We start from the raw sequence: 8,862 nt of genomic DNA, 5'->3' as shown, positions 1-8,862 counted from the left end.
GGCCTATCTGAGTCTTGAGTCCTTGGATCGACGCTTGTTGATTCTTAAGTGCTGTCTCGGTGTTCTGAAAATGAGTTTCTGACACTGATATGAACTTTGAGAGCATCTTTTCAAGATTTGGCTTCTTTTCCTATTGGTAGGGTGGTTGTTGGTAGCCCGGAGGATGTTGTGGTCTTTGATTTCCTTGATCGCCCTACGAGAAATTGGGGTGGTTCCTCCAACTTGTATTATAAGTGTTACTATATGGATTGTTTTGAGGTCGAGGATTATTACCCATGTAGTTTAATTGCTCATTATCCATGTTGTGGCCAAAAGGTTGGTATTTTGAATGGTTTGTTCCACCGCTACTTGCTTCGTACTGCACTATTAGGTGAACCTGTAAAGAATTAAGAAAACCATCAATCTTTTTATTTAAGAGTTCTACCTGATTAGAGAGCATGGTGACCGAATTGACGTTATAAACGCCGACTGTTTTCGTTGGCTTTGTCCTCATGACTTGCCACTGATAGTTATTCAGTGACATCTCCTCTATAAACTCATAGGCATCTTTCGGTGTTTTATTATTGATGGTTTCGCCCGCCGCTGCGTCAACCATTTGCCGAGTCGAAGGATTCAGACCATTGTGAAATGTTTGTACTTAGAGCCAAAGCGGTAACCCATGGTGAGGGCACCTTCTCAGAAGGTCCTTGTATCTCTCCCATGGATCGTAGAGTGTTTCTAAATCCATCTGCACAAAAGAAGAGATATCATTACGTAATTTAGCTATTTTAGCCGGCGAAAAATATTTTATTAAAAAATTTTCGATCATTTGTTCCCAAGTAGTAATTGACCCTCGTGATAACGAGTTCAACCATTGTTTAGCTTTGTTCCTCAATGAAAAGAGAAACAACCGAAGACGAATGTCATCATTAGAAACGCCATTGATTTTAAATGTATCACAAAATTCCAGAAAGATTGTTAAGTGAGAGTCGGGATCTTCATCTTGCAAACCATCAAATTGAACAAATTGTTGTATCATCTGAATAGTGTTAGGTTTTAATTCAAAAGTATTTGCAGCTATAGCAGGTCCAACTATACTAGATTCAGTTCCTATTAAAGAAGGTTTAGCATAATCATACATAGTGCGTGGAGCAGAATTTTGATTAGCCGCAATTGCAGGAGGTAGCTTATTGCCTTGGTTTTCAGCCATCTCTTATGTTGGGGTTGAGTATCGTCTTCTTGCTCGTTCTCCGTGTATCTTAAGCTATGCCTTATTTCTCTTTGGTTTCTACGAACTGTACGATCAATTTCTTCGTCGAAAAGGAATGGTCCCGACGAATTTCTTCTAGTCATAAACTATAAAAAAACCTGCCAAGAGAAGGAAAATGTAAGTTAATAAATAATAATAAAATTAAATTAAATTGCAAGAAAAATAAATGGCTAAAGTAATAAAAATTAAGCGTTCCTAATATCTTAGTTCCCTGGCAACGGCGCCAAAAACTTGATCGCATTATTTCGTGATAGGTTTTAAATATTTATAATTATTCATTCTTGAACTAACTATTATCGCGATGTAGGCAAGTGTACCTATCGAACAGTATTATAGTTTTAGCAAGACTGGATTGTCAAACCCAAAGGAACTAAAAGTACTAGTAATGACTGTCTTTTTATTATCTAGCCTAAGAATAATGGGATTTTGTTTTAATTAACTAATTATCTAAACTAAGAACTCAATGAGTAAAGAATTGGGGAAATTACTTTTGGGAAAAATCAATTGACTTAAGGCAATACCTCAGGAAAAATCCACCTAGACTTTACTTGTTATTCTGGCTCTAAATCGGACGATTTATTCATTCAACTTGTTCTGTAGAGATCCCTAAGTTATGTTATTATCCCTATTCAAGACAAATAACGTTTAATCCCTAGATTGAATAACCGAGACTTTTCTTTAATTAACACTCTAGGGTTGCATTAACTCGATCTATGGATCCCCTTATTAGGTTTCGCCCTAATCCGGTAAAATCTTGTCACCCTATGTCTAGGTGCGCAATCAACTCTGTTTAATTGTGATAAAAGTACTTTTAGACAGGGTCTATTCCTCTTCTAAATAAGAACTTATCTTGAATCAGTATCATGAGATATCAAAACAAGAATTAAGAACACATAATTAAGAACAAGTTAAATATTTATCATACAATTCAGAAAATAATAACAAGATTCGTCTTAGGTTTCATTCCCCTTAGGTATTTAGGGGATTTAGTTCATAACTAAATAAGAAAACATCTCAGAAAAATAAAGAATACAAAACATAAAGAAAACCCAAAGCTCTTGAAGGGGAATTAAGGAGAGATCTTCAGTCTTGATGATGAATCCGGCTTTTGAGATGAATCAATCAGCTTCCTTGGAGTAATTCCTTACTCCGTATTCTGTGTCTCTCTTTTCTCCTCTTCTAGGGTGTATTTATAGGCTTTGAAATGCCTAGAAGCCCTCAGAATTAGCCGTTTCCGAATTGGACTCAACTGGGGCTCGGCAGGGACATGCCCGTGTTCGATTATTTCAAGCCGTATTCAAGCCTGCTAAATTGACACGGCCATGTGGTCTGCCCGTGTGAGGGGGTCCAGGCCGTGTTGATTTCGTGCTTTGGCCCATTTTCTCCATTTTTGGCCCGTTTTTTATTCCTTTCGCTCTCTTATGCTCTCCTAAGTATAAAACATGAAATTAAAGCATTACGAGCATCGAGTTCACCAATTCTAATGAGAAATCATCCATAAAATGCATTAAACATGGGGTAAAAATATGTATAATTTACGGTTTATCACATCTCCTCATTTTTCTCCCTGATAATTCCTTGACCTTTTCCTTAATTTTCTCTTCTGAACACTTCCCTTGGAGTCCATCTTCATGCCACTTCCATCCTTCTAGAAGGCCAAAATTAAACTTCTAAAAATACTAAGCTAGGATTCGAACCTTGGATCTCCTTGCCAGCTACTAACGCCACCTCCCTACTCTCTAAGTGGCGTCACTTAGCCACTCCTCCACAAGGCTTTTTGATGCTATTTTCCCCTATTTTTATTTAAAAGCCCACCTACTTGCCAACCCTGATTCTTTTAATAATTAAATTTAAATTCCTCCGCCACAAAACTTGAACCCAAAACTTCTCCAGTATACCTAGACACTTCAAATTCCTTAAACCCTTAAAGCCAACATGTCATTTGTCATTTCTTTTCTTACTTAAAAATTTTATGAGACCCATAGCCCAAAGCTCAATTCATCTAGGCCTAAAATTTAGGGCGTTACAACTCAACCCCTTAAAAGAAATTTCATCCTCGAAATTTCCAACTATCAGTATAGCTGCATAACACAGACTACCACACCACGCTCCCATTACGCACTCTAATTCCAAACTAAATAAAGAGCACACTATGGTAAGTACGTACCATTATTCACCTCTGGAGCGTCTCCATCTTCTTGACGATGTGCTGCATAGACCAAAGCTGGCTACCTCGCCTCAGCATGACCAGCACCTCTGCTTGGTGCTCCACGACCCAAACTGTTTCCACCCCTAGCCTGATCACGGCCTCTCAACGGTAGTTGACCACCCCTCGGTGGCTGAGTACCACCTTGACCCACTACTGGCTTTCGACCCAGCATTTGAGGGCAATCCTTGATCCTATGCTCCATAGACCCACAAGCAAAACAAGATCCCGTCCTCTTCTAACACTCCCCTCTATGGCTTCTCCCGCAATCAGCACAAGGTGGCACCCCTGGATTAGCAGCAGGGGGCCCTACTCTAACTGGCCCATTATTTCTGGCCTTAACCCTAGGCCTCTGTCCAACACCCGGAGTCTCAGCCTCCCTATTATTTCTACCCTTTTTTTTTCTCGATTTAAGTGCTCAGTGCGCTTAACCTCCTCTGCTATCTTTGCCTTTTCCACCAACTCCGAGAAAACTCACTCCCTTTGTAGAGCTATCAGTACCCTGAGGCTATCTCTAAGTCCATCCTCAAACCTAACGCAACGCTCATACTCCGTTGCCACTATTACTCTTGCATACCTACTAAGGCGTAGGAACTCCGCCACCAATTTGTTTCCTTGGGTCAGGTTCAGGAACTCCTTCCTTCTAGCATCCGTATAGCTTGCACCCACATACATCCCTTGGAAAGTAGTTTTGAAGAATTCCCAAGTGACCCGCTCCAGTTGGGTGCCCTCTTTCACTGTTAAACACCACTGGTAGGCTTCTTCCCTTAGTAGTGACACATCTCCTTTCAGCTTTTGTTCCGGTGTGTAGTCTAAATCCTCCATTATCCTTTTCGTGGCCTTTAACCAATATTCAACCATGTAAGGAGCCACACTAGCCATGCCCTTAAAGATCTCCACCCCGTTCGATCGCAGTCACTCTGGAATGGACCCACAATTTCCAGTGCTATTATTGGGCCCAGCGACCCTTTTCAAAATCCTCAACATTGCCTGCGACAATGCATCTTCTCCCATGGCCCGATCATATGGTCCATTCCTAGCCACAGGTGAGGCCGAAGCCTCTTCTACTCTAACATCGGACATATGGCCTGATGCCGACGATTCAGCCCTAACACTTCTGCGGCTTTGGCCATGGCCTCTAGCACCTCTTTTAGCACTCATCGTTGTCTCACGTATTATTTGGATTAGAAATTTTATGAAGTTTTAGTTATTTTCAATATTTAACCTAATGTTTTATGAAAGTATTTAGGGAGAATATTGTTTTTGAAGATCCTCTACAGTTTCAGGATCCTACGGGCTTCAGTTCCACTCTAATAGAATAATTTAAAGTAGCCCTCGAACTATCTACTGTATAACAATTTAAACAAACTTAAATAAAAGTACTTACTTGGTTTGACGTCAGAGACTCGATGTGCCGCTCAGTAAGATTTCCCTTTTTCCATAACAGTGTATCCAAAATATTTTTAAAACAGAAAAAGAAACCAAATAGTAATAAGGCCCACTTCACAGCCCGAGTTTTATAACATGGGCTCTGATACCACTAAATGTAACACCCCAAACTCGGGTCAGACGTTATGGCCGAATCTGGCGTGTTACATTGAAGTGTTTTAGCTAAAACCGTGTTTTCATTGAAACCCTTCTTAAAATAAAAGAAACCATAATTAACTTGAAAAAAACCTTTGAGTTACGAAAACTTTGTTTAAAACATTTGATTTAAGAAAATTTATCATTTAGAAATTAAGTTGCGGAAACGTAGAAAACATACTATAATTTAGGAAACCTATGTTCAGCTCCTCGTAATTACAATGGAAATAATAATACTTCAAGTAATAATAGCATAATGAAAACCTTATTACAATCTGGTCTGAAACATACTTAATAAAATAAAACTTATAAGCTTTTCTAAAAAAATCCAAATTTGTCTTACTAGCTGGCCACCCAGAGTCCCTTCAAACATCGAACCGTCTACTGAGCATCACCTAAAAATAAAATAAAAGAGGGGGTGAGTTTTTGCAAACTTTGTGTGTACAACCCTCGACAGAAAACAAGCATTCAAAAATCATTATACATCAAACATGCAATGCAATCCCATTCAAATTATCTATCCGCTACACACCAGCTCCATCCCCCATCACACCATGTGGGGATATAAATATCGACCCACCCAGTCAACACACCAATGGTAGCCCGGTTACGGAACTACCTTCATTTACATATTGGGCTTTAAAAGTCGTCAGTGGATCCACGATTGTTAGGCAACCCTGCGATCCTCATATACTTCCTCCGTACCATAATTCCCACCCCATATGCAACCTAAGTAGAACATCATATGTATGCATGTCACATCCACAAAACTTTCATTCAACACCTAGGGGTATTTTGGTCATTTTTGCCCTTAGGGGCATTTCGGTAATTTTTCTTTAATTACGATTTTCACTTACCTTGGCCCATGAACAAGTCTTGCAAGCTAAGATGAACGGATACTATGCACCAGGTAGGATTCCAGATAAGAGAAGGTGGGTCATTAAGACCGCTTAAGTACGAAGCTCTCCCTAGATCCAATCCTAGACATGCATATACCAGTTGCCACACCTTAACCCTATGACTTGTGCACGGTCTCAATTAATTAAGTTTTATGAAGTTATCATGTACTAGGCCCAAAACTCCTTATAGAGCCCAATCAAATTCACATACCTATACCTAGCCCATTAAGCCCAATCGTATTCATATCGCCCATTAGGCCCAAATCACATTTATATGGCTCGTTCGGCCCAGTCACATTCATATTCATGCTCACATACAAATTCCTATCACATAGCATCAATATTCAGATTTTGCCTAATATAGGTCCAACAGCCCATTGGGCCCATTTAGCCCATTTCGGCCCATATGGCCAAATAACAACCCAAGTTCATGGAATCGCCCATGGGTCTCAGGGAACCTATCGGTCTCTCCCTTACGAGTGTTCGCGCAATCGTAAGACTATCGTAGCCAAACTTTCAGCTTTTCGGCATTTTGGCATTTTGACGTTTTGGCTTTTCGGCATTTCGGTATTTCCGCTTTTGCCAGTTCATAGTGTGTGTGTAGTGGATGTACACACCTGGTAAGAGCGTGATGCGATCTCCTTAGCCCAAACCTTGCGCGATAAGTATAACAACCCCTTTACTAACCATGACCAACTCTTAGATCGAAACCACAACACTTAAGGAGCAATTCGGCAATAAGCTAAGATCCGAGATCCGAGATCCGATACTAATTCCACTAGATTCGGTCAAAGAGTGTTCGGCCCTTGGGAGATTCGACTTTTCGGCTTTTGAAACTTAGTATGGTGAATAAGGTTTATTTGGTACAGATTAAACAAAAGAGTAGAAGAAGAAATCAGCTAAGTGAAACAAAGGAAATTGTGTAGAGAAGAATAGAAATTGACAGAAAGAAAAGAAAGAAAAAAAATATTTTCGGCGTTTTGGATCTTGAAAAGAAAAGGGTTTTCGGCTTTTAGAGAAAGAAGTTTCTGGCAACAAGGTGAAGAAGAATTTCGGCAGTAGCCTGGCAACCCTGTATTCAGCCCCTATTTATAGCCCTTATAGCTGAATTTTTCCATGCCCAATTCCCAATTCGGATCCATCACTTCTCCTATCTCATCTCCTCATTTTTCTCCCTGATAACCCCTTGATCTTTTTCTTAATTTTCTCTTCTGAACACTCCCCTTAGAGTCCATCTTCATGCCACTTCCATCCTTCTAGAAGGCCAAAATTAAACTTCTAAAAATACTAAGCTAGGATTCGAACCTTGGATATCCTTGCCAGCTACTAACGCCTCCTCCCTACTCCCTAAGTGGCGTCACTTAACCACTCCTTTACAAGGCTTTTTGATGCTATTTTTCCCCTATTTTTATTTAAAAGCCCACCTACTTGCCAACCCTGATTCTTTTAATAATTAAATTAAAACTCCTACACCACAAAACTCGGACCCAGAGCTTCTCCAACATACTTAGACACTTCAAATTCCTTAAACCCTTAAAGCCAACATGTCATTTGTCATTTCCTTTCTCACTTAAAAATTTTATGAGACCCATAGCCCAAAGCCTGATTCATACAGATTACATATTCATTTTTCATTTTTCATGAAGAATAATCACTTAGAACTAGCAAAATATCATTTAATAGTCCCTCATCATTTCAACCAATACTTACCAACTCTTTCATGCTTTGCACTTTATAACCATACATAATATTACCAAATCAAGACATTTTTCAAATAATCAGGTATCACAATTACCTAAAGCTTAGCTACTTAATAAATTTATGTAAGGAAAACAAACTATATTAGCACAAACTGAAGTCCTTACTTGTCGCCTGTATTTTCCTTTTTTTCTTCCTTCAATGTCCTGACCTTGTCTTTAGCTATGTTCGATAATCCAAATATGGAAACAATGTTATATTCCCACATCCTGATATGCCATAATTTGTTATGGAAAATTAGGTTCTTTTCATTAATTAAGGAAATTGAAATCAAACAATTTTCATGTTATTTTCTTAGTGTTAAGAATTACCTAGGATATAGTTTAAATTGAGTAAATTGAACTTTTGATGGTATTTCCTGACTTATTAGGCTGATTTGGGCTTGAGATAGCTTTAACAAGTTAACTAAGTGTGCAAGCAATAACTGAAGCTAAAGAGTTAGTGGACTGACCAGAATGTTGCAACATTCACCATGTAAGTTGCGACATTGAAAGTTGCTCCATCACTTAACAAATTTTGAAACCAACCTCCACAAGGTAAGATCACTTGTCTCAAAGTTGCGACATTGGAGACCCAAAGTTGCATCATTGGGCCATTAAGTCGAGCCATGCATTCCAAAAAGTCACAACATTCGAGACAATAGCCTGAAAATGGAGGTTGATACCAAAGTGCAGTAATGTCAAACATTGAGGAGAAAACTGGTGACATTCAACCTAGTCCTATAAGTTCGAGTAAATTGCCTATAAAGTCGAGACATTGGACCTAGAATGTCGCAACATTAAACCTCAACGGGCCAAAATTCTACTAAGGGACTTTCCATTCGTACAATCAAAATTGCCTTGTAATTCAGAGCTTAGTCAACCCAATTAGGTCAAAGTAAATTGATACTACAAATAGAACATGTAAAAATCAAATTAGGGAGATCTCTTAGGGTTTAGATTCATATTTTTAGATATATATTAGGGTTTCCAACTTTGTTCTTGGTGCTATTCTGTTTTTCCAATTAATGAAATCTTAGTTTGTTCTTTCTTTTATTTTTTACTTTATTTTTGTTCGAGCTTTGTTCTGGATTGATAATCAACAAATCTCATGGGGTGACATATCATCTAATCGACCTCAAGCCTTGGATTTTTTAGATTTTTTAAGAATCTCTTAACCCTTCTCTT

General features: G+C 38.8%; 1 non-coding gene across 1 annotated transcript; it reads left to right on the top strand.

Annotated features, from left to right (window-relative positions):
- Window positions 1–653: 653 nt before the first annotated feature.
- On the top strand, window positions 654–760 carry LOC128282697 (small nucleolar RNA R71). The gene has a single exon (XR_008273051.1). It is a non-coding gene; the product is annotated as a small nucleolar RNA R71 (small nucleolar RNA).
- Window positions 761–8,862: the final 8,102 nt, after the last annotated feature.

Source organism: Gossypium arboreum, chromosome 10 (assembly GCF_025698485.1).
Source record: "Gossypium arboreum isolate Shixiya-1 chromosome 10, ASM2569848v2, whole genome shotgun sequence".
Taxonomy (NCBI): Eukaryota; Viridiplantae; Streptophyta; class Magnoliopsida; order Malvales; family Malvaceae; genus Gossypium; species Gossypium arboreum.
Note: the sequence above shows the minus strand (reverse complement) of the source record. Positions and strands in the feature narration are given on the sequence as shown.